The 8,414-nt window shown below is 36.8% G+C and overlaps 1 protein-coding gene across 3 annotated transcripts in view; it reads left to right on the top strand.

Moving 5' to 3' along the window:
- LOC108752287 (probable JmjC domain-containing histone demethylation protein 2C) overlaps positions 1-8,414 on the top strand; it is a 331,473-nt gene that overhangs the window by 98,552 nt on the left and 224,507 nt on the right. The window lies entirely within an intron of this gene.

Genomic DNA, 8,414 nt, shown 5'->3' with positions numbered 1-8,414 from the left:
CCTTATGGATCGTTCCAAGTTACCGTTGTAAAGGGAAAATCGTGTAGATTATGACAATATTGAGACAATTGACAGCAAGCGTTTGAAAAATTTGACTGAGCCTTTAATTTCTTGATGCTAATGCTACGTTTAACGAGACACACCTACAGACAACGTCTACTCGCTCGTTCGTTCGGCTTGTATGGCGGGCAGAAATTATGAAAATGGTTCTCGCGGAGCGCATCTCGGGATGCGAATCTCATTTTATCGCGTGGACCGAGCAGCGAATGCATCTTGTCTTTTTTTTCCTACGGCCGTATATACGGCCGGTATACGCGCCGCGGACGTTTTAATATTACAAGCGGCGCGGTGGAGTACTAAATGATTCAGAAATCCGCATTTATTTCGGGTCACCGCACGCGATTATCCTTCGTGGAGGTTCGATGGATCTCTCGACATCGTCAACGTGAGCTATGCGGACTCGAATAGCATCCCTCGCTCATATTTAATTGCCCGCTTTGCTCTCGTCACAGCGCGTCCTCCACGCTGGTCTTCAGCGGTGGCAGCATTTCCATCGAGTAACACCGGAAATTATTCACGAACGTGAAAATCGCGGAGAGACGAGGGCCCCATCGAGTAGGTTAAATTTAGTAAAAAAGAATTCCTCGATTTTCGATAATCCCTCGGAAATATAATATTAATCGTAGCTTCAACGCGATCGTTTTCCCAATATCGCACACGTCGATGCTACTTGTGGCGAAATATAATTTCAAGCAGATTATTTCAAGTTTTTTTCGCATACATCAAAACTTTTTCAGTCTTTTACAATTTTTCAACATCTGTATTATTAAATTGCTTCATCGATTTAATTTGTGACATTACGTACTTCAGTTTTAGTCCAGGACTGTGTTTCAAGACCGACGAGCAACTGCTGCGCAGTTTGTCTTAACTCGGAATTGTAAGATTCAAGTAAAAATATTAGGCATCGAGATCCGCTTTAATCGAACGTGACCTACTTCGCTTTATTAAATTTTTAACTATAATTCTCTTCATTTCCTTTACAACGGAAATAACAAGTCTTTAATTGTTTTTCAGTTGCGGATACTTTAATTGAGTTTCAATTTTTTACTGGAAGATTAAAACGCCCACGTGCGACAATTTTTTATGAAGCTTACGATGAGAAAAGGCTCTAATTCTGTTGAAGAACTCTTATCATTAAAGTTATAACACAATTTGTAGCCAAATTAGCTCTTTAGCTCATAAATAAGTCGTTCATAGATGTTACAAGCACAATACCCACCGGTTGTTCTACTCCTTCGAGCTTTTTAAAATTGATTATCTGAAATTTTAATAATCTCCTTTTACCGCCATAATCTTTGCATCCGCGCGACCCAGCCGAGAGGTGATTAAAACTCCACGTTAACGAGGTACACACATACATATTGTACGTACGCTATAACGCGTGATAATAAATTCTCATGCTTTAGTAACGAGCTCCCTACGTTTTCTCGTTGAAGAAAAATGACGATGTCGACATGAATTGTGCGTGCAGCTACGTCGAGGCGAGAAAGTGTGTGGTCCGCTGTCTGTCAATATTCCTCCGGATACTTGACTCGCATGCAAGTCGGGTATATACGCGTAGATAAAACGCGCGGCACGTTCGCGGACGGCTTTTGTCGCTTAACAAGGGTTGTGCAATATACAAACGACGACGATGATGGCGACGACAGTGACGACAGGAGTTTACGCGAATTTACTTGTGATCACACAATGCTTCGAGGACACCGTATCCCTTCCGTAGCATTTCCGAGATTGAATTCTCTTTCTTCGGCACACTTGCTACAACGAATAACGTCCACGACGATGATTTGATATATGAGATCGATTAATCCTTTTAACGCTGAAATGGTTTTTCGGCATTATCCGTAAAATGGCGACTGTATATGAGTCAGCGGAAATTTATAGATACCTTGAAGCTCTTAATAGGAGCAGTAAAGGAATTAAAAGATCAATTTTGGCTTTAACTCTTCGTGGTCATACCTCCTGAGAGTTTTATGCCGGTTACACAGGAGGCAAAATTCACTTCAAATGACTTTTATAATTGATTGCCGTATTTACAGCTTTTGTTCTTTAAAGTTACACAAATTGCTGAACATACACTTTAAACATGTATTATAGGACATGGAAATGTAGTGGCTTTTTAAAAAATTTTAATTTTAACATATACTAAAATAAATTACAAGGTAAAAGTTCTTAAAAATGAGCTTTTTATTAAAAAAAAAAAATGACTTTTTAATTTTTAATAACTTTTTGATAAAAATTCATGGCTGTATTCTTTTTGAAGAACAAAGAAAACCGTTTTTGAAAATAACGAACGTGTGAAGTTGTTGTACAAAAGATTTATTTAGCCCAAGAGAGTATGATTTTTTTAGAGATATAAAGCTTCAAACTGTTTTGGGGATTCCTTAGTGATCACGAAGGATTAATCGAAGAAAATTTTATCCGAGACCATTAATACTTTTAAAATTACAATTATCGCTTTTTTACATCTTCGGGGCGTCCAGATTTTATTTAAGTAAGTCAATTTTGTTGTAATCTACAAAGATATGAGATTTACGACAGATGTATTATTTAGAGTTGTCAAAAGACTCGATCATTGATTTCAAAGAGTTTATCTGACGTTTTCAACAGCATTAATTAAATCTTATTCCATTTGAAAAACGTCGCACGTACACGATTCGTAGCAATTTACACGAACGAAAAAATGGACAAAGTCATAGTGGACTTAAAGGGGTCACCTGCACTGGTAAATCGGTTCGTAGGTAGAAAGAAACGACCGGTATTCCCCCGAACCGGTTAGTCGCGATAGGAAGCCAGTAAAAATCGGTGAACAAGCGAGTTGGCCTGGTCTTTCTGGTCGACTGGATTTTATCGCGACGTTCAGTGCATTCGTCCGCTTGACAAAATATGCATGTGTGCGTATGCGTGTGTGGAGTGTAACTTGATACGTATAATGGGTTATACGCGTGCAGCGTCCAGATTACACTCGTGTACAGAGTAGGTGCGTGTACGCATGTGCGTGCCATTGGCGTAACGTTGCCATTTCCTACACGCCCTACGATACCTGTTATAATGTTGGCCATAAAGGATAACGACGCATCTCGGCGATTCGTGAAACGCGCGGCACGCCTCGTTGTAACGACAGAAAATGAGAGCAGCGGAAAAGCAGTGGATTAATAAACTGGTAAAACGGTATCGGAGAGCAAGCGGGGTGAACGGGACGGGATGAGGGTGATTCGGATTAGAGGAAAAAAAAAAAAAACGTGCAGCCCAAGAAGATTATAGAGGTCATAAAAGGGGACTAATGACTTCCTGGCGATCAAAAGAATTGATAAAACCTGTTGAAGATGACGGGTAAAAATAAATAGCTAAATTCTCAAAGTGAAATGTGAAACGTTTATGAATTATATTCACCTGCCGTTAAGATTATCACATTCCATCAATAAATTTTGTCCGGAAATAATTATGCATATACTTAACATTGGTTTATCTAACTACATCGCACAGTTCAATCCCTCAATCGATCAGCTTGTCTTAATTGTTATCTCATAAACGATTCACGTATCGCGTTCCAGTTCTTATGTATAATTTTCTTAGTTGAAACGCAATTTGCCTCCCAACTGGCTCATTATCGACAGCGCCAAGATAACCCGGTTTTATCCACATCTTGCATTTTGTATTATCCAGCTAAGAAGAGATTTTGTTATCTATATGTTTTTGCATATATAGCAAAATATATACTGTACACAAATAATGATTACTTGTTTCAAGTATTTCAAAAGTTCATACATTCGCGAATCTTTTGTAAGTTTATCACAAACATCAAATTTATATTCTGTATCTTAAGTTTGGTACTTAATTCAAGATTATTAAATTTAAATCAATTTTATTTGTTATTTATATAAAGTCGTTTTTTGATAAATTTTATTCTTTAAAATAAATTCTTGTTTAGAGTATAAATAATAATGAATTTTTTGTAACTTGTAATAACTATAAAGTTATTTTTCTTAATTTGTAGTAAATTTAAAATTATTATCAAAAAAATAATCGTTAACTTTACATTACTTAAAAAAAATATAATTAAGTAATAATTTTTTTTAGTAATGATATTCCTCTATATGTATGTGTATGTCTTCTGGTCAGTGATGTTTGAAATGTTCATGTTTTAATTTATAGTACAAAAAATATATTGTACATTTTTTTATTATTACTGTTATGAAACTAATTTCTGTATCATATTAAATTATAATAAAAAAAGGATATAAATTTTTCAGAAAATTTTTAAACATAATATCTGATGGAAGAATAAATATATGTATAGGGGAGAGAGAGAGAGAGGAGAAGAGAAGAGAGAATTGTTTGCTCATCGTAATATTCAATTTAAATTACCATTGTACCGTAAAGGTAGAATGTTACAAATATTTACACGTATTTTGCTCAGTTTGCTTTAGGACATTGATAAAAAATGAATTTGTGCATAAAAAACTTGAATTATTGTGGCAATTAATATTAATATTAAATTAAGTATATAATAACGTGCATATTTTTTTAATTGAATATGCGAAATATAATTATCGAAAATTGGTATTTTAAAAGCTTCGTGGACAATGAAAAAGAGAAAAAAAAGCAGAGATAGAGAGCGAATCTCGAGGACTTTGAACCGTAATAAATACGTCGTTGCTTGCATTCGCGTGCACGCACACACATATGTCGCTTACACACACCACAAGCGGGTTTCCGTGCAATCATTAATTAGATTAGCATATGCCGGAAAAAGATGCTGTCCGCACGTAATGCATCCACCTATATCCGTCGACGACGAAGATGCTATTATCTCGACGTACGTTAATGATATTATGGAATATCATCCGTCGTTGTCGCGCAACCATTTCTTTTTCTTTCTTTTTTTTTTCTACTATTTATATCTCATATGCGAGACACTTGCGAGTGTAAAAATAAAACTCACTGATGTGACGATCTAATATACTGAATTATTTTTATCTCACGGATACGCACTTTATCGATACGTATATTGAAATCTTGCTCGAAAGCGTGATTACATTTGCTTTGCCTCTACATCGTAAAAAGATAACGTGAATCTGATTAACATAAATTGCATAATATTTCTTCTACTTCTTTTTCTAAGTATTTCACAAAATGGTCAATAATTCCGTCTCTAGAATATTTATAATTTTTTTTGGTCGGAGGAATTTTTAGAAAAATTTTATTGCAATTTTTCTAGTATATTTAATTAAATTCTCGTTTGATTTAATTCTCGAAATTGTACGTCCTGAATCTGTATAAATAGTTAAATTCCACTATTTTTTCATTTCGCACTTAACCACTTCCATCGCGAGGAGTTCCATGGGCGGAGAGCCCATTTTTCTTTTCAATCACTTGCAATTCGAAGACAAGTGGCATCTCGGCACTCTGATCAAGAAATAAAAAAATACTTCGAATTCGAGAGAGACTTTCTCTATTCAGGCACGTATCATATATGTACATGCGAATCGTACTTCAGAGCCCGCAGGCAGCACGTAAGAGCTCTTCTCTTCGCGTATACGTGATCGAGATGCTCTCGTGCGCGAGACACATAAGCGAGCACATAACGCTCGTGTGTCTCTCTGCTGGAATGCAACGGCCTAGGTGAAATGCCTGGTTCTGTGCCAGAGACTTTAACCTCAATTTACAATAAAACACACACGTGAGGGAGAGAGAGAGAGAGAGAGAGAGGCAGAGGCAGAATATACGAGAGGGTGGATTCTTTCGCACGAACGCGCACGCGGCTCGTCTCCTAGAGCCTCGCTCTCTTTTCTCGTACAGAAATGCGAAAGTGCATGCAGCCAACAAAGGGTGACCTGTGCGAGAGGGAGGAATGCCGAATGAATTTTTCCGTAATATTAATTCGAGAAATTTCTCTTGATTCTCTGGTCATGGACTTTGGAAATCTTCTCGCGTTTTCATACGGTGACGTAATACTTCAGAAGATTAGATCTAAATGTCGGGGTTATTAGTACTTGCTGCCGGCATTTTCCGCGCCAGAATTAACACCATTGGCGATCTTATTGTAACGATTGTGACTGATACTTGTATAATTGAAGTAGCGTTATATAATATTAATTTTTAACGAAAATCAAAATATACTTTATATTATTAAAATGTTAATGAATAGGAGATGTATCATATATTGAGATAAAAAAAAAATATAAATAAAGACGTTAATTTTATTACTGTAAATGGAAGTTATTATAGATGAAAGATAAAATTGGAAGTACAGAATTAATATTTGATAAGATATTGGACCGATACTTTATACAATGAGAAAAAGAATATTAATTCTCTGAAGACTACTTTCGTATTTGCGTTTGTTTGCATCGCGTTACGTATTTTCCTGCGGAAAACGTATAATCATGCGAGACGATCGCGTTTGGTATGCCGAGGAAGATTACAGCGTGCCAAACGGCGTCATATCCCGGAGAGGAAACTTGGTGTAAAAAATTTCAGTAATTTAGCGGAGCGCTCTCAGGACCTAACTTCATTTTTGCGGAAGTCTAGGATTTTATTAAGAGATGCCTGAAATACCCTGACACGACGGATAATTCCGGTAATTTGGTCCGCACTTATTTTCGTTCCCTTTCTTTTCATCGCTGTGCACTGCAGCATTATGTTACGGTACATTATCTCGTGGTTCAACTAATGTACGTAGGCCACCTTCTCCCCTTTCTATCTTACGTAGTTTTAACAACCAGCTCGTGGTGAATATTTTACTCGGCTAAAATTTCGAAAAAGGGCCAATGAATTCCGAGCGATTGAGAATAAAATACCTCTTCTCGGAAGACAGCTGATGAAAACGCTGCTGTTTGTTTAGAGTTTAGCCTTTCAAAGTGTTAGTTTGTAATTTTGCATTTCATTACAACGCCCCTTGAGAGTCTCGCTGAGGGACATTAGACACCGAACTCGTAGAATTCGTCGTTAAAATTCGGTCGTCGTTTCCGCGTGTACACGCGAGACATTTCCTCGCTCACGTTTATCTTGAAGCGCGCTCGCGCTCGCGTTCGTTTATCACTGCGGCAATAAACGCGGCAGTTAAACGAAGACGGTAACCCGTCTTGTCCTGGTCCGCCTCGTTCCTTCCGCGCTGTTCTTCGGGTGCTAGTGGCTTTACGAGGGACGACGAAGAGCCCGGACTGTTACGATTATCTGACTGCGGGTATACGTACGTACATTCGTACCACACATAGCGCAAGCAAGGACGAAGAGTAATGAAATACAACGACGACGACGAAAATGATGTGGGAAGGAGACAGAGATCCCGAGCCATCGAAAGTCTATAAAGTCTTGCGGTTGGCTGCGCGACTTCACTCATGGCAAAAGTTGTACGAATGTCACGCGTCTTATCGATTGCTCTGAAAGATGTAGCAAATGTTCTTTTATCTGTATTATACGTATTGAGATGTTTGAAACGATTATTTCTTGCGTTTCCACCGCATGGAATGCAGCACGACGTTCTTAATTCCGACGTTATTTCCATTTACACTTTAAATAAACGGATATTTCTTACAAGCGTTTCCTGAAAACAGGGCAAGAGCATCGCGATTTTTCCGAATTTTTTTATTACATTATTTTTTACTTCATTACTGCTTTATACATTATTATTATAAGGTTATTATTATTTTGACGAGTTCTGTAATCGTCGAAAATCGATTCTGCCGCAGTGTATAATTATAGTTGAGCCGCAATGTCCGTGGCGTGTCTGTAATCTGCGTGATCGGTCGAGCTATAATAAATCGGTACAATCGTTTATTTTTACCCACAGTCAGCTGACTCTGAAAGAAAGCATGGTAACATTTTCGTTGCACGCGATGTATCAGCATTCGATGCTCAATCTATGTCTGTGATTTGTCTTCGTTAAAAATCAGAATAATAGTAACGTTTATTTAAGTAGATCAATCTACTTTTAAATCAAACATGGAAGAAAGTACCAAATACGGTCGAGGCTGGATTAAGTGCTTAATAATATTTCTATGTAAATTTTAAATTGTACCTTTCAGTTATATAAACTGAGCGCTAGTTACAGTCGCGATTATAAACTCACAATCTCTCTACTTTGATTCAAGATTTATTTTCTTGTAAAATATTACTAAAAGTTTGTACAAATATTTCTATATGTTTGAATGATCAATAAAAAGTTACGTTTGCACATATATTGAGAGAAAAATTTTTCATATCTGTAACTATTTACATATCATTGTGATTATTGCTGCTACGATATTAGTAACAATATAACTATATATACAATATATTTCTATCAAAAACAGATATATATATCGTCAATTGAAAATGATCATGAATTGTAGTAGCAAGTAATTATACAA

The sequence above is a fragment of the Trachymyrmex septentrionalis genome, unplaced genomic scaffold (genome assembly GCF_001594115.1).
Source record: "Trachymyrmex septentrionalis isolate Tsep2-gDNA-1 unplaced genomic scaffold, Tsep1.0 scaffold6, whole genome shotgun sequence".
NCBI lineage: Eukaryota > Metazoa > Arthropoda > Insecta > Hymenoptera > Formicidae > Trachymyrmex > Trachymyrmex septentrionalis.
This window is presented reverse-complemented; position numbering and strand designations above follow the sequence as displayed.